At 40.5% G+C, this 18617-nt stretch overlaps 2 long non-coding RNA genes across 2 annotated transcripts in view; one reads left to right on the top strand and one right to left on the bottom strand.

Annotated features, from left to right (window-relative positions):
* Positions 1-12004: 12004 nt before the first annotated feature.
* On the bottom strand, positions 12005-12900 carry LOC149441413 (uncharacterized). Its single transcript, XR_016307385.1, has 2 exons — positions 12477-12900; positions 12005-12329 (listed from the first exon to the last, which is right to left on the bottom strand). It is a non-coding gene; the product is annotated as an uncharacterized LOC149441413 (long non-coding RNA).
* A 386-nt stretch (positions 12901-13286) lies between these two features.
* The window catches only part of LOC149441411 (uncharacterized), a 648839-nt gene continuing 643508 nt past the window's right edge, over positions 13287-18617 (top strand). Inside the window, exons 1-2 of the long non-coding RNA XR_016307379.1 lie at positions 13287-13743; positions 14000-14296. This is a non-coding gene — a long non-coding RNA (uncharacterized LOC149441411). The remainder of the gene's footprint in view (positions 13744-13999; positions 14297-18617) is intronic.

The raw sequence follows: 18617 nt of genomic DNA, 5'->3' as shown, positions 1-18617 counted from the left end.
GAACGCCGCTGCTGCTGACAGGTGCCACTGCTTGATTGTTGGGGAGAACACCACTAACTGGTGCTGCCGCCTGATCATTGGGGAGAATGCCTATGCCACTGAATTCGGCGATCTGCTGAAGGAGAACAAAAAGAGACCAGCTGTCACCCCAGGAGTTGGTGAGAGGCCACTGGCCAAACCCCATTGCACCTTATTAAAGAAGAACAGTATTGTATGCTTGGTACACAGTTCAGGCATCTATATATGGCTTTGGAGTAACTATGAATGCTCCAACACCTGATTTGGGGGTAAACATTCTGGCCAAGAGTTTGACAGAGACTGCTGAACTATTATTTTAGCATTTTGTTCTTTGGTCGATTTACTGATTACTAACTGTATAGTCTACGTCACCGGCGCATGTGCACTGAAGGAATAGCATGCCCTTCCTTCAGAGCTGTGTGCCATCATTGCGGCTCAGCCAATCAAGTGGCTGCAGTCTGCGAACCCAGAAGGAAGATCGGGTGAAGATGGAAGCCTCTGCAATGGTGATAGCTTGCCACTGGAGGGCTTCATTTCAAGGTAAGTCTTCCATAATGTGCTAGTATGCGATGCATACTAGCATATTATGATATTCCCTTGCAGCAGGAAACTTTTTTTTTAAAGAGTTTACTACCGCTTTAAAGCCAGACTCCAGTAACAGTAAAAACCCTCTCTTGATGATGTCAGAGGACATCCAACTTCCAGAGTGCAGGGAAGATGAGGCTACTGTAATCAGTCTAGCAGTGCAGAGGAGCCTGCTGTAAAGATCTTTAAAGTAAAATGTACCCTAGACATCAACAAGCATTTAACCCTTGCAGTATGGGTGTGTCCCCAATGCAATAGAAGGTTTTACTTTTTCAGGAGTTCAGCTTTAAAGCCACAAGGGTTTGCTAAGAAGATTCTTAACATCTTAACACTTTCACATGAATGTTCTGATCATGTTCATCTGCAGACAGATTCCCTGCTGGACAAGAGGATCGCAGGCAGAAAGAGGCATATTGCAGTTTTCTGTAGATATCATTGGACTTTAATGCGCGCATTCTCTTGCTTGATTTTAGGCCCTGCATGTATGATATACCTGTCTAATAGGAGCACCATTAATAGCAGATATGGTGCTCTTGTTGGTAGGAGGTGGTGGGTGAACAGAGTTTAACTTTGTAGGGAAAGGTTTCACCCCTAAGTATGAAAAATTCTTACTAAAGTGTGACCAGAATCAGAAGGGCACAGATAAATGGCTTCCCTGCTTTCTGGAAAATGATTGCCATATTGGTTTCAAGTAGTGGCAGGAGTGGGAGTAATTGTGTGGTAGCCAGTAAAGCAGAAACAGTCCATTTCACCAGCCATAGCTGGCTTCCTTATGGAGAGCAGGGGCGGACTGACCATTTGGAAACTTGGGCACTGCCCGAGGGCCCGGGTCAGTAGGGGGCCCCATGAGACGCCCCTGGTACCTTTTTCATAGGCTTTTTTGAGTTTGGGCAAGGACACAGGGGCCCCATGATCCCCTATTGCCCGGGGGCCCCATGAGTTGTCAGTCCGCCCCTGATGGAGAGAGGGAAAAAGCCAGCTCTGGGCTGCTGGCATAATGGAAAACAGAAACGGCTTACTGTGCTAGATGTCTGTTTTCTGTGACTTTCCGTTTAGTGGTTTTCCGGATTGCATGCTGTACTTTGTTGTATTGTTCTTGGTCTTTTTAAGCTTTCTAGGAAAAGTATTTAGAATATAGAGGGATGAAAACAGGCCATTGGGTGTTCTGCGAATACACGTTCAGTAATGCAGTAGTTTATGTTCTCTAATTCACATCTCATTGTATATCCTTTAACATCTGTGTTTATTTTTCTTTCAGAATTTCAGTAAATAGTATTTTGACTTTTGGTTGGAAACTCTGAAGGATTGTTTAGACCATTAATAAATGCCATATTGTAGAAAAGTAGCACATTCCGTTACTGGACTGAAAGGAGATCCTAGCCATTCAATCAAAAATTCCAAACCTTAGTCGAAAATTGTAATATGCAAGTTGGTAAAAATCACAATCCGTTTAACATTGTATAATTCCTATTTTGCTGAATCTTTAATAAATTGGAAACAGTCAGTTAAAGGCTCCCTACAGGCATAGAGAAACAAAAATAAAATATAAATTTAAAGTAGAGCGGAGAAGAGTTAGAACTTCTGATAATATTTTTACTGCTTTCCATGCTGTGTTGCCTTTGGGATTTGGCAGAAACGCGCACAACATCTGCAGGGTATTTCTACCCATGCATGATCATGATGCTAGTTTCAGCATGTATTATATTTGCATAGGGAAATTTGCAACACACAAGCACGCCTCTGCAGAACACTTCCACCTCTGATTTGTGATGTAGACATCCCAGGGGGCAGAAAGGGGTCCTATACCATTCTCACCTAGACAAGAAAGAAAGAAGTGCTGGGTCACAGCACTAACAAGGTAAAAAAACCTTTACTGAATTAAAGGAACCCTCTCCAATCATGAAGGAGGAACCATGGGTGAAGATTAGCTTTAAATATGATGTTCACATGTTTACCACTCAATTCACAGAAGTCACAGAACCCTACTGAAGTGACCAAATCTAACCCTTACCAAAAAAATCAGAGCTCTTAGCTGTCAACATAATCATTCTGGCGAATCTGCAGGTGTGAGTGTAATGGGCATTTTGTTTTGTGTGTGGGGTGGGGGCAACAAACTGTCTGTATTTGATGGTATTTGAGTTCTAAGGCTGCATTCACACCTGAGTGTTTTGTAGCACAAAGCTTGATTTTGAGGGGAGCCCCCACGCTGAATGAAAGCTAAATGTAAAAGAAAGAATTGCCAACAATTAAAAAATACTTCAAAAATGGTGTGGGGTCCCCCCCTCCATCCATACCAAGCCCATGGGTCTGGTATGGATTTTGAAAGCAAACCCCACACCAAAAAAAAATGGTATGGGGTCCCCCCCAAAATCCATACTGCAGCCTGGCAGGTCAGGAAAGAGGGGGGGATGACTGAGTGCCCCCCTCTCCTGAACCATACCAGGCCACATGCCCTCAACATGGGGGGGTGCTTTGGGGGGACATCTTCCCCACAACCCTGGGCTGTGGTTGTGGGGGTCTGCGGGAGGGGGGCTTATTTGAATCTGGAAGCCCCCCTTTAGCAAGGCCCCCCCCCAGATCCACGCCACCCCTATGTGATTGAGTATGGGGTACATGGTACCACTACCCATTCACAAAAAAAACTAGTGTGAAAAAAGACATGAGATAATGTTTGACAAGTCCTTTATTAAAAGAAGGAAAATAAAAGAATGCCCCCAAAGTAGATCCAATGTCAATCACGATGCCCACCGCTGCCGATGTTAGGTCAAGGATGTCTCACAGGGGTGGGGTCACATACGTGATGGCCCTTCCCTTTACATATTTTAGAACTGTCAAGCCAGCAGAGCAGTCAGACGGCCGGGAGCCAGCGTTGGGAGCGGAGCCTTTTTCTTTTTTTGGGTGGTGGCCGCGGTGGTGGGCATCGTGATTGACATTGAATCTGCTTTGGTGGACATTCTTTTTTTCTCCTTCTTTTAATAAAGGACTTGTCAAAGACTGTCTCCTGATTTTTTTTCACACTACAGTTTTTTTTCTTGTGAATGTGTAGTGGTAGTATGGGGGGGGCGGGATCTGGGGTCCCCTTGCTAAAGGGGGCTTCCAGATTCCAATAAGGCCGCGCCCTCAGACCCTCAGAACCACAGCCCATGGGTGTGGGGAGGAGGCCCTTGTCCCCATCAACATGGGGACAAGGTGCTTTGGGGGGGAGCCCCCCTGCCCCAAAGCTCCCCCCCCAAGTTGAGGGCATGTGGCATGGTATGGTTCAGGAGGGGGGGGACACTCGCTTGTGCCCCCCCTTTCCTGACCTGCTGGGCTGCTTGCTCGGATAAGGGTCTGGCATGGATTTTGGAGGGACCCCACGCCATTTGTTTTTAAATTTTGATGTGGGGGTTCCCCTCAAAATCCTAACCAGACCCAAAGGCTTTGGTATAGATGAAAGGGGGGACCCCACATAATTTTTTGTATTATTTCGTAATTGCTGGCTTTTTTTTTTACATTTAGCTGTCAGTGGGGAACCCTGCTGACAACTGATTACTCATAGGTTGTTAGGGACTTGGCGGCCCATTTTTCTCTATTGACTAATAAAAACCGCCAATGCTCAAAAAATGGCTAAAACCGCTGTATAAAAACTTTGAAAAATCTAGGTAAAATATGCACGAAAATTCACGCTAAAAACGCTGAAAAACGCTAAACTCAGATGGTTCTCAGAATGCTGCAGGTCCCTGTCCAAGGGGTTGCACATACAGTCATGGCCAAAAATTTTTGCACCCCTGTATTTCTGATAGATTATGCACCACTTCGCCCAGAAAATTGTTGCAATTACAAATATTTAGGCATTCTCATGTTTATTTCTTTTGTTTGTATTGGTATGACACAAAAAAGTGGAGAAACAAAAAGCCAAATCTGACACATTCCACCCAAAACTCCAAAAATGAACTGGACAAAATTGTAAGAAATAATTGCTCCTGTAATTTGTAATTAAACTCACCTGTATCAATTAACAAGTGCTGACAATATAGAAATCACATTGGCAACCAGTCAAAATGGTGAGAAATTTACTCAACCTTTCATGTTGTGTGTCTCTGTGTGCCTCATGGAGCATGGAGAAGAGACAGAGCAGCAAAGAATTGTCTGAGGATTTGAGAACAAAAATTGTGGAAAAGCATGGACAGTCTCAAGGTTACAAGTCCATCGCCAAAGATCTTAATGTTCCTGTTACCACTGTCTGCAACATTGTGAAGAAGTTTACAGCCCATGGTACTGTAGCTAATCTCCCTGGATGTAGATGAAAGAGAAAAGTTGATCAAGAATTGCAACTTAGGTTTTTCTAATGGTGGCTAAAGAACCTCGATCAACTTCCAGAAAAATTCAAACTGGCCTTCATGCACGGGGCACAACTGTGTCAGCTGACTGAATGAAAAGGGACACTATGGTAGGAAACCCAGGAGGATCACACTGCTGTTACAGAAACATAAAATGCCAGATTGGAGTTTGCCAAAACTTACCTGAGGAAGCCAAAATCCTTTTGGGAGAATGTGCTGTGGACAGACGAAACAAAATTACAGCTTTTTGGTAAAGCCCATCATTCTACTGTTTTCAGAAAAAGCAACGAAGTCCTTAAGGAAAAGAATACAGTTCCTACAGTCAAACATGGTGGAGGTTTCCTGATGTTTTTGGGTTGCTTTGCTGCTTCAGGCACTGGATGTCTTGACCATATGCATGGCATTATGAAATCTGAAGACTACCAAAGAACTTGGGGGAGCAATGTAGGGCCCAGTATCAGAAAGTTGGTTCTCCGTCAGAGGTCATGGGTCTTGCAGCAGGACAATGACCCAAAGCAGCACATGTTAAAAAGCCCCCAGAAATGGTTTAAGACAAAGGGCACAATTCACTAAAGCTTATCGCATGAGTTAAGTCAGTCACATGACCACATATCGCATGCGATACTGAAAATGTCAATTCACTAATGCTAGTATGCGTTATTTACTGAAAATAGCAAAGACACTCGATAAATAACACATAAAAAGACCTTAAAGTCAATTCACAAAAGGAAATAAATAATAAATGCATTCAGTAATTAATTAGTGGTCCAGGCATGTGGTATGTACTGTTATCTGTCAGTACTGTTATGGATTGTTAAGGAATGGGTGGCCACGGAGTCCTTAACAAGCTATGTCTCATCAGCTGTCAGCGGGGCTCCCCACTGACAGCTGAATGTAAAAAAAAAATTGCTGGCAATTAAAAAATTATTTAAAAAAATGGCCCTTCAGGTCTGGCATGGGTTTTAAGGGGAACCCCCCACGCCAAAATTTTTAAAAAATGATGTTTGGTCCCCCCCAAAATCCATAGCAGACCCTTATTCGAGCATGCAGCCTGGCAGATCAGGAAAGGGGGGGGGGAATTCTGCCTGGAGAGTGCTGGAGAGTACTGAACTGGCCAGTAATGAATCCAGATCTCAATCCCATAGAACACCTGTGGAGAGATCTCAAAACAACATTTGGGAAAAGGGACCCTTCCAATCTGAGAGACCTGGAGCCATTGGCAAAAGAAGAGTGGTCCAAAATTCCAGTAGAGAAGAGTAAGAAACTCATTGATGGTTACAGGAAACTAATGATTTCAGTTTTTTTCCAAGGGGTGTGTTACCAAATGGTAAATTGAGGGTATCAATAATTTTGTTCACTCCATTTTTGGGGTTTTGTGTGGAATGTTTTTAAATTTGGCTTTTTGTTTCTCCACTTTCTGGTGTTACACTAATACAAACAAAAAAAAACCCAGAGAATGCCATAAAACATTTATAAATGCAACAATTTTCTGGGCGAGAGAGTTGTAAAATCTGGGTTGTGACATCGGTGACACTTTCTGTCTTGTTACTCTAGAAGTCCGCTTATACAGCTGGTGTAGACTCACAAACTTCAACTTGTATAATATATGTATTTTTTTTGCATTGAACTGTATCTAGTTCTGTAGTATGCTGACATCTAGTGGCAGTTTAGGGACACTACAACTTTACTTTGTGGTTTGGCATCTCCCTCCGTCCTCCTGTTTAGTGCTAGTTAGTTTATCCCTAGCTGCACCCGTGCTTCCACCATGTTCCCTCAGTAAGAATTTTTTGCAGAGAAAGAGAGCTTAGGAAAGCCGCTTCCAAAGACTGGAAGTTAAATTCTTTTGGATTAAACTTCTTTGTGTTGTTGAAGAAAATAAGCTGCATGCATGCTGAATGCATAAAGTGGCATTTGAAATAGAACAAAGAACAAGTTAAAAAAGTGTATTTTTCCACCCTCCCTATCCCCTAACCTAAACTAACCTAATCCTCCTACCTCCAAGTGCTTTTTTATGTCACCATGACAGCCTTGGCATCTGCTGATTTTCACATCCTCCATACATGCATTGTGAGCTCCCATAGATGCGAGTGGGACCATACATGAGTGTTCTCATGCAAAATTTGGAAGTGTCAGTATTTCATGAGGCAAGTTAGTGGTGGGGAACATTTATAGGTAAGTTCTGGCAGCAGAATATATCTGCTATGTAGTAGTGAAGAGGTTTGCAAATCAAAGTGTCAGGTTTGTGTTAAATCTCTCATTGGAATCCTGTATTATTCCTAACAAGGAAAGTTACATTATATTTATTTGTCCCTTTGACAGCCTTATATACAGACTTCCTCTTCAACTGCTGAATATACAATTCTCTTCTCCTGGGCAGTTCTGTATACAATGATATACAACATGAAGCCAGTAAATATACTGTACACGTGAAACATTTTTAACACTTACACCTATTTATTTAAAAATTTTGCTTGAGCACAGACTTTAAAATATAACTTCACTAAATATTATTTATATATATTGGTTCCAACCGCCACTATGTTCTGTAAAGGGTTTACTTGGCATTATTTGTATGGACACCTGATTGTATTTCTACACACTAGGAGGCCATGCACTGTAATGTATCTGCACTACGCTGTCCTTACATGATCTCCTTCACCCCGAAAAGCTTAGCCACTGCTAAATTAAACCTCTAAATGTAGACAGGACCAGCGCTGAGAGCCGCACTTCATTATGAAACATGCATTTTCTGCAGTTCATTGTTTATCGAGTCCATTTAACCTATTCAAGGCAAGGACTTAAGTGTCAACAATAGGGAGCACCTGCTGTGTTAGAATCTGAATGATATACTGTAATTATGGATGGAAAATGCTACCAGGTGCTCCTAAGTATTTAAATGAAAACAACTTTTAATTGTGTTTTCCGTAATTACCCTCCTACACGTTACAGAATTGCTCTACTGTAGGATTCTCACGATTTGCATAGATCCTTCTCCCTTGTCTCACTGTGGGCCATTCATTCAACCTATTGAAAAGAAAGTGAACCTAAATAGAGTTGTTGCCAACAGCAACCAATTATGTTTTATATTACATTTTAGAAAAAAAAATTAAAGTATATCTAAAGCCAAAATTATCTGTGAGGGGAAATTTAACATTTTAGAAGTGTCCTCAGAACAAGGGGTCATTTAAATCTTTCAAAAGGAACACTTGGCTAGGAGAAGAATTCTCCTCACTTTGAGAGATTTCCTTTAACTTCCTTTTCTATCTCTGGGATGAGAAATGAGGGGAAATTTTGTTAATGGTACACAGACAGAAACAATAATCTCACTGGGGTTTTAAAGGGTCAGTTTACCTATACTGTGCATTCCATGAACACTCTTTTATAAGGCTAAATTGACCAATTTGAAAAATATGGATTTATGGTCCTCCCATACCTGTAGGTCATTTGCATACCTCCCAGCTTTCTGAGATGGGAATGAGGGACACCTATCAACAAAAATACATAAGGCATAGGACAAACCCCCTGCCACGGCCTTGTATAGGAGAATTGAAAAAAAAAAAAAAAGAGATTGGTTAAACCCACAAGTGTTTTTTGTAACCACTACTGTTCCTTTATATTGGCTTTTGTAATTTACAAAAGCAGCCATTTAGAATTTGGATGAAAGGTTTGCACTGTAAAATACTTTTTGATACATAAGTAGTGCATGTTATATGCAACTATATAGATCAGACCAAAATTAGGGACAAATGAGGAGGAAAGAGGGACAGAGGGACTTTGTTCCAAATGAGGGACAGTCCCTCAAAATCAGGGACAGTTGGGAGCTATGCATTTGTGCCCCAAATGCTTCTGATATTTTTCACAGCTCTGACCTGTCCTCTTATCTAGGATGGGCCATTATGATGAGTGCCCCCTAGTGGTACATGCGTGAGTGCCATCCTTCTGAGCTAGGGGTTGCCAGACTTTTTAAAGGGCCAGGTTACTGTCCTTCAGACTTTAGGGGGGCCTGATTGTGACCAGTGGGGGTAGAGAATGTCCTGGGCCCAGAATTAGTGAGAGTAAACATTGCCTCAAGGTTGGTGGTCAGTTACAAAGTGCCTGTGGTCAGTAGGAGGAGGAATAATGCCCCATGATTGGGATCAGTGGGAAGAATAGTGACCCCTCATTGGTATCAGTGGAAGAATAGTGCCTTATCATTGATATCAGTGGGAGAAAGAGTGCCCCATCATTGGTATCAGTGGGAAAATAGTGTCTTATCATTGATATTAGGGGGAGGAATAGTGCCCCTTCATTGGTATCAGTGGGAAGAATACTGCCCCATAATTGGTATCAGTGGGAGGAATAGTGCCCCATCATTGGTATCAGTGGGAAGAATACTGCCCCATCATTGGTATCAGTGGGAAGAGTAATGTCCCATCACTGGTATCAGTTGGAATATTAGTGCCCCATCATTGATATTATGGGAGAAATAGTGCCCCATCATAGGTTCAGTGGGAAGAATAGTGCCCCATCATTGGTATCAGTGGGAGGAATAGTGCTCCATCATTGGCATCAGTGGGAAGAATAGTGTTCCATCATTGATATCAGTTGGAATAATAGTGCCCCATCATTGGTATCAGTGGGAGGAATAGTGCCCCATCATTGGTATCAGTGGGAGGAATAGTGCCCCATCATTGGTATCAGTGGGAGGAATAGTGTCCCATCATTGGTATCAGTGGGAGGAATAGTGTCCCATCATTGGTGTCAGTGAGAGGAATAGTGCCCCATCATTGGTATCAGTCGGAGGAATAGTGCCCCATCATTGGTATCAGTGGGAGGAATAGTGCCCCATCATTGGTATCAGTGGGAGGAATAGTGTCCCATCATTGGTATCAGTGGGAGGAATAGTGCCCCATCATTGGTATCAGTTGGAATAATAGTGCCCCATCATTGATATTAGTGGGAGGAATAGTGCCTTGTCATTAGTGTCAGTGGCAGGAATTATGCCCCACTGTTTGTGTCAGTGAGAGGAATAGCACCTCACTTCATATCAGTGAGAGGAATACTGCCCCAAGGGCCGGATAAAGGCTAGCAAAAGGCCGCATCTGGCCCTCGGGCCACAGTATTGAATATCACTGTTTTTAGTCCTGCTCATGCACAATCCTATTGCTTGTCACCGCAGATGACCTCAGCAACTGCTATGCTCTTTCTCCCAATGCAGCAACTGAGCTCATCACAATGTGCATGTGCTTATCTCAGAAGAAGGATGTCACTTGCTCCTGTACTGCTAGGGGGCACTTCTCCTATTAGCTGGTCCATGCTAGAGAAGAGGACAGGACGGAGCTGTGAAAAATATCAGAAGCGTTGGGGGCAGGCTTCACTCCACATACAAACAGCCTACAGCATAAATGTATATTTTCAAAATCGGATTAGTTTAGAATGATGGAATATTGTTTATGGACTGCACAGAGTATTTTTTTATTACGGTGAACTAACCCTTTAACCCTTTCCTGCTCTATCAATAACCACACTGCAGTATAATACCTGAATTTAACTTGGTGTCAGCATCTTGCAGTCTAGTGTACAGCAGGGCTTAGAATAGGAGAGGGTGAAGCGACAAAAAGAGCCGTTTTCCAAGTAAGTATTTTTTTTCATACGTTATGGTGTGTCATCGATGATCTGAAGGATGTTTTTGAATGTGTTTTCCAGGGCAATAGAAAAAAAAAGCATCTAGCAGCTGGGCACACCAAAACATTTACATTATTCTTCCAATCTACACAAATACATTATGAAAAAATACTTAACTGCAGTTATGGCCAGATTTAAACATTGGGGGGGCAATTGGTTTACAGTTCTCAATGACAGTCACACATTTTTAAAATGCATGACACACAAGTTATTTACTAACGGCAAAATCTGGTGCAGCTCTGCATAGAAGCCAATCAGCTTCCAGGTTTTATTGCCTAAACTTAATTGAACAAACTGAAGATAGGAGCTGATTGGTTACCATGCAGAGCTGCACCAGATTCTGAGTGCTCCAGTTTTAGTAAATCTACCCCAATGTCGTTCTGAAGTCACGCATGCACACACACATACAAGTAGTCATAGGTCACCTTCCTTACCTTAAGAGCGTAAGTGCTCCATGGGGTTGATTTACTAAAAGCAAATGGACTGTGCACTTTTCAAGTGCAATTGTACTCTGCAAGTGCAGTTGCACTCATTTACCCCCAGAGCTTAGTAAATGTGGTAAAGCTCTATTATTTTATTATTACTTATTTTGTATTAATATATACATTTTTTATATATATATATTTTTTTTTTTATAGAGGGGGGCCTTTCTGTAAGGGGGCCTAGGGCAGTTGACCCTTTTGCCACCTAAATCTGGCACTGACTGCTGTGACTAGCACCATAGCAAAGCACTTAGATACCAATGATACCATTGAAATCAGTGAAACCAGATTTCACCATGTGCAATGAAATGCCTCTAGCAGCAGGCGTGTGCATATACCTTTCTATAACAATTAGCTGCTAAGAGTGGCACCGTTTTTATTAATTGTCTCTGTACTCGGTACTGACCACACACAGAGCAGTGACAAGAGCTTGCAAATAACAACGGCGTTCTATTCTGTAGAGTTAAAAATCTAAAGTGACTCAGTTGCAGGAAAAGCAATATAACAGTGCTTGCCTGTAGAATCAAACAAGTCAGAAAACATTTACACATCCATGCTGCCATTAGCAAATAATCACCAATGGAAAACTGGCATGTTTTTTTTTTTTTTTTTTAAATCCTGCACATAGTCAGAAGGTCTCAACATTAAGCAATGGATGGTTTGTATAATTATTCAACATGGCCCCCTCCGAAATGATCTCAGTATTACATTGGAGACTTTGAAGTCACCATCACAACTGAGAAACTGGCATTTCCAAGAAGTTCATCAATGGCAGCCAACACACTTCTTTAAATAGAAGGCTCCAACATTTCTGTTTTTTTTTCCACTGCTGATTATTCCATAAAGGCAGAGAGCTTGTATAAAGTAAAAGCAGTGTCTGCGTTGTATTACAATGCAGCAATCTAACGTCGTATGTGACAAAAAAGCCTTCAGGAGTGAATGTTAGCTGTTTTATTGCCTGTAGCACAGTTTGAAAGCATCGTGCTGATTGTTGAATATAAAAGGCCTTGAAAAACATCATGCAAAAATTCACATTTTTATAATTCACTATAAAACAGAATCTAGGGTTGCCTCTCCTGGAAGTTATATTACATACATACAAAACCATCCATAAACATACAGCTGGAGCACCAAGAGCCAACAACCTTGCCTGTAATGTTCCATATCCCTACAGGAAGACACGCCATTCATAACATACACATACAGACTGTTCTTTGTTCCTTCCCATCTCCTTGATCTTCTCCGTAATCATGAATGTATTCTGTAATAATAAAAGCACAGTGTCAAGCAGTGATGACAGTAAACTTGCTAAAACCCCTCTAAAATGGTTGATTTGATATCATGACAGCACAGGTAAATGGCCGAATGACAAATGATCCTTTCTCGTTTCTAAGTTCAGAATACTTACAGGCTCCTAAATCTTGGAAATTGATATCCTTCCAAAAAAAAAAACAGCAAAAAAATAAAAATTCTTATTCCAAATGTATCCCCCCCCCCCCTTCTTGATGATATTCATTGTGCACGCGAGATGGTCAAGCATTTGCTTATCCTCGCCCTTAAAATCCTCTGTTATAACAGCCATTTACTTCATGAATATGTTAATCCTGGATGCATATGGAAAGAAAAATCGCTGAAATTAGCTTGGAGGTTCCCACTATGCAGCACGAGTCGTCGCCTTTAACTAATTCGAGGAAAAGTAGCGCTATCTCATCACTTTACTTCACGCATGGTGGGATTAACACAATAGGAATCCAATTTTAAGGGTCTACGATATGAAGACCCCCCTCCCCTTTTTTATTAACATCTATGGCTAAGTATAGCTGGGAAGCTTTATTAACAACCTACACATGGTAAAGAAATTGCGTTCTTAACTATTGAGAGATGGCAGAGTGTGGCGCCGTGCATATTTTTACAAACGCACCCAGCATGGCCCAAATGAGTATTTTTTTTTCTAATAAATGCACAGAGAAAGGCTAACTGAGATGAAGCCGGGTAATACGATTATAGTTGAACATCTCTGCTTTACCGAATATTAAAACGCTGTACGTAGGGGATAATTGCAGACTGCTGATATAATTGACTGTACGCTCCTATACATATTTATGTGATGTACACTATCATGTACCACCCATTGCTAGGGAGCGGCTTATGAGTGGTACTTATAGATGGTAATAAAGGCAGAGTAATTACTTCTTAGTAATTAGGCAGCCGAGACTGTTTTATCCCTGAGAATATTAAAGACTTATGCAGTTTTAATGATGTACAAATGTCTCAGGCTTCTATCAGGACACAGTGGCCAATGCACCTATTGTGTCGCTGCTGCAGGATACTCTATAGCGATTGGCCACTGTCTGCGGCACATAATACTGACTGGTTATAAAGGACTTGTCTAGAGGAAGCTTGTAGGTACTCCATTGTCTGCTAAACTTGATATGACTGTATGACTGCGTTCCCTTTTATCAGGGGGTCAGACAGCTGAATTGTAACAGAATTTCCTTTTTTTTCCCTTTTTTTTTTCATAATGCCCTGTCATTCTTTACAGTTAGAGACCATTCATTAAAGGCACAAACTAATGGCAGGGTTTTAATTAGATTCTGACGCTGTGCTCAAATTCCACAGAAATACTCATAAAGCCTTTTTTTTTTCGGCTTGCCAAGAAGTAATTTGTTAACAAGGTAAAGAATTAGTCTTTTTTTTTTTCTTCCTTCTTTTTTTTTTCTTTTTTTAATTCTTAAAACATTGTGTTCATGAATATGGGGTACAGCGGGCAAGCTGTAAACTAATAGAAAAAAAAAAAAATAAGCGCCAATAATAAAGAATGCCAAACGGACGGCAAAATGCTTAATTTGTCCGCTTTTTGCATTAGTTTTTAAGAGTTGCTTTTACATTTATTTTCTTCAATACTTTTTTTTCCTCGTTTTTCTGTTATAGATGAATGTAAGATCACAGTCTGGGCTCAATGCCAAAGGCTGGTATTTCACAGCAGCGACCGCCTTGCAGACAAGAGCTGTGGGAAACAGGAGGGAGACTCTCGCTTAGGGTACCACTACTATGGAGACACAGCTGGGCTGAACAAGATTTGCTACGAAGCAACCAGCGAGAGACGCAGGACGGGTCTGACTTGAGCATTGCCTGAGCAGGCAGTAACCAGAAGAGCTAGCAGCCAATCCGGCCATGCTCCACTGTTTGAAACCAGCTCCTCATCTCAGCCAATCAGTGACATTATTGGTGAGAAACTCATTTACATCATGCAGTAATGAACCTTGTTTAACATATATTATTTTTTTTTTTTTTGCTTTCCTTGTGATTAGGTCCCCCAATAATTATTCAGCCTGCATAATTTAAATCGCTATGCAAAAAAGATGGCTCCATTCCAGCGATCATGTGAGCATGTGCTATCTCACACTGTCACTGAGAAAATGATTTTATTTTTAATGCAGCAGATTACATTTTAACCCTTTCCTGTTGACTATTCTGCAAATTAACAGTGTTTTATTGATATTTTTAATTCATTTTCTTACATTTATTATGATATATTTTTGCAGTCATAACTGTTTTTTTTTCGATTCTACTTTTTTTAAATTCTACCTTGAACACATTCTGATAAATATTCTATTTTAAAAATAAGGATTTTAAGAGAGTTGAAAGACATTCTTTGGCCTTTGTCACAGTCTGAGTCAAACTAAGCATGAATGTACTTTATTTGTTCCCATCAAGGTGAAATCACATTAACAAACAGCGGTGAGATCACTTATGAATAAATGATAAACCTTCCTCCATTGCCAATGCCTTAATGTTTTCTCTCCGCGTAAAACACCTTATATTCATCTTTCCATATTATGAGACGCTTAAAAATATGCTTTAGGCAAACAGCCTATATAATTCTTGTGAAAAATAGAATTGAATGTAGTCAAAATGGATATTATGCAGGCGTTAATATTAATGTTTCTCAGAAATGAGATAAATAAAACAGATATAAAAAGCCTTGGAGTATATAGCATAATCACAACTGATAACCTTGCTTTTTTTTAGTATGGTGTAAAATTCTTCATCTTCTCTACCAACCATTATCTGCACGTCCACATTTCCTATTAGGAAGTAGAAATACTCCTTGGTTAATTCTGGGTAAAAAAAAAATTGAAGAGATTTCATAGTCAGGCAAAAATCCTATCAACTTTTTTTTCCTTGTATGTCCTCAAGGCCTGTTTAGCAAATTGCAATGAAGAAATATCCACTTTATTTATTAAAAAAAAATTGGAGAGGTATTTTTAAATCAGTCAATCAAACTGAGTTAAAAAAAAAAAGAAAAAAAAATCAGAAATTGTGAATCCCAGCCTTAAAAAGGGCTCTATCAGTTGCAAAAAAATGAGACTGAGCAATAATCAGGCATGGAGAGAACGCAGGGAAGGTGACCAGTAAACTGTGGCTCTTTCAGTGAGCCGTGCATTCCATCATCTCATCATCAGTATTCTGTGTGCAGCGGCTGTGTCTTGGTTCAGCCACTCACTCCCCTGCTGCAGATCCTGTAATTTGAATCATGCGTAATAATATATTATCCTTCTGGGGGCCTCTTTTCTGTAGGAGAGTGGTTTTCTACATTCTGCTGTAAGAGGACTCCTGGCTCAGTGCCAGGGCCTGGTCATTATTCACCCAGGCAATCAAGACCGTCTTCCTTAAGGAATAACATCTGCACTGGAGCCTGTGCCAGAAAAATCCTCCCCATATTATAAATTAGAATTTCTTGGAAATAACAGTGCTTAAAAATACTGCATCGGAAAAAAAATCGCCAGGATCCACTTTCAGAATTCTTCCTTCCATGTTTTTGCATTCACACCATGTGCTGAAATTCTTAGCTTAAGTCCTCTGTGGCAGGAAGAGATTAAAATGAAAAGGGAAGGGGGGGGGGGGGGGTGTCTTGAAATCAATGGCGACTCAGCAGAACAGGCATCTATGTTCTTAGTGGTATCAGAGAAGCAGAAGAGTCCCAGCATGATTTTATATTTACATACAACTGTTTACTGTAATCTGAATTCTGCTTTGTACATAGGGAATACACTACATTATTGCATCCATTTATCTAGTCACCATTGAAGGTTAAATTACCTGTCTCTGCCTGGAATTTACTGTTCCTGCAATCAACTCAGGGGGTCGCTTTTGTCATTGTTGAGATACATTTTATATATATATATATATATATATGTATTTTTTTTTAACTTCCAATTTCATTGTGCTGCTTTCCTGTTGACTCTCCAACGTCTGATGCTAGCAGCTTTTATGATTCTGCTTAATGCCACATGAAATATTTAAAGGAGCATTCTGTATTATAAAAAGCTGGCTCTAGAATTTGGCTCTTACAGAGGGCAAACTGTCTTGGGGATCAGCTTCTTTCCATTCAAGGATGAAGCTATTGTTAGGACCATGCTGAGTGATGGCACAGCCTGAGTTGAGTGGTTCATAGTGCAATTTTTTATGTGTCGTTTCTGAACAGCATCCTTAATATATAATGACACAATAATTTATTGTGCTTCATGACTGTTGGCATGATTATTTGGGTGTTCACTATCTTGTATTGGGATCACCGTGTATGTGTAGTCTTGGGGCAGACAACATGGGTTGATGAAACTGGTATTGTAGGTACTCTCTCTTTTTCAGTTATTAGGGTTTCAGTGTAATTTCTAAAATTTATCTCTAGTCAAAGTGTTTTTTCTTTAGTTTTGGATGAACTGAGAAAGATTAGTGTGTGTTCCATGGAGCAAATCTCCTTTTATTTATACCCTTAGACATAGCAAGACATGAGTTCAAATCTCTTTAAAGTAATGAGAAATATCCCTTATACAGCTTTCTTCAAAGAAATCTTTCCCCTCTTTTTTTGTACCAATGATATCTGTCAAATTTTGAATTTCCCAGAACTTTCTGTCCTGGTGATAACAGTCGATAGAACTAAAGGTTAAACTTTTCAAAGTTTGGAATGGTCATTGAGAAGATGACCTTTTAATTTCCACCCCCAGACACAGAAGGAAGTGAGTGGCAATTTCTCCAAAGCAATAGAAAATTCCCCCTTAGACAGTTGTCCCAAAAATAGTTGTGCCCATTGAAAGCTTTCCCCTCTATTACTGTACCAGTGACAACAGCAAAAGTTTGTGTTTCCCAGAACACTTGGTGACAACAGTCAACAAAACCAAGGGTTAAACTTTCAAGTGTTGAATGGTTAGTCTGTCTCCCATTGAGGAGATTTTATTTCCACCCCAGACACAACAGGAAGTGAGCGGAAATTTCTCCAAAGTAACAGAAAATCAACCTTTAGACAGTTGTCCCCCAAAAACGTCTCCAAAGAAATAGGAAATTCCCCCTTAGACAGTTGTCCCCAAAAAAGTTGTCGCCATTGAAAGCATTCCCCTCTATTACTGTACCAGATTACTGTACCAGTGACAACAGTAAAAGTTTGGGTTTCCCAGAACTTTCTGTCCTGGTGACAACAGTCAGGAAAGCCAAGGCTTAAACTGTGTCCCATTGAGGAGATGACCTTTTATTTCCACCCCATGATACAACAGGAAGAAGTGAGTTTTAATTTCTCCAAAACGTTGTCCCCATTGAAAGCTTTTCCTTCTATTCTGTACCAGTAACATGTTGGATCTCCCATCACTTTACGCCCTGGGGACAACTCTCAACAAAACAAATATGGAGGGTTAGACTTTCCAACAGGAGGTTTTCATATTGGAGTCCCTTCTGTAACTGCTAGTTACCTTTTTGGATTTTCCTCACAATCAGTTATAGTGACAATGATCACCAGGCATAACAGAGAGAGGGATAATAGAAACTAATAGTGAATGGTTTTATTGGATAATAGTGAATCTCACAAGCAGGGACACGGACAGTAAGAAAAAACTGACAAGGGTTTAGACCATTTCTTACTCTGCCAAAAACAAACAAAAACGTTTTAGCTTTAGATAGTCTTTTTATTGGTGTGAAATAAGGGTGAAATAAGTGTTCTGGAGGGTAATATTTTCAATATAAAACTGAATTCAAGAACATGGGGGTATGAACTCAGAGTTGTAGGAAGAACGTTCAAGAGTAACATTAGAAAGTTTGTCTTTATCTGCCTTCAAACCCAGACACAGTGAGGCTTCTAGCATTTACAGAAGGAGTTCAGTAATGGTAGCCTCTACATTTTTTCAGTAAAGGTTTTCTTTAAAGCTGTGCTTGGGATCAGTAAGGTGCAAGAGTAAATGCTATTTGTACATGGAACCTGCAATCTTAGTCATCACATATCCATAGCACAGAACATTCTGCAGTGTAGAATGGAATGCTGTGACCTACGTTTCAGTGTCTGCTTCTATAAATTATCAGTTGACTCCCTGGACAACAATAAATTTTGCCCAGCTTAACTTTCAACAGACAGGGAAGGGGCATGTTAATTATGCCCATCATAATCTCCCAGGGTTGAAGGGTCTTCACTGGACTATTTTTATCTATATCTAAACTCAAGAGCAAAACTTGGTAATATTGCAGTTTACCAATCTTTAGATGTGATAACTGCAGTTCTTTTTAC

Source organism: Staurois parvus, unplaced genomic scaffold, assembly GCF_062004578.1.
Source record: "Staurois parvus isolate SC_StPar_1 unplaced genomic scaffold, SC_StPar_1.0 ptg000988l, whole genome shotgun sequence".
Classification (NCBI taxonomy): Eukaryota; Metazoa; Chordata; class Amphibia; order Anura; family Ranidae; genus Staurois; species Staurois parvus.
The sequence above is the reverse complement of the archived record's forward strand: the minus strand, read 5'-3'. Positions and strand labels throughout refer to the sequence as shown.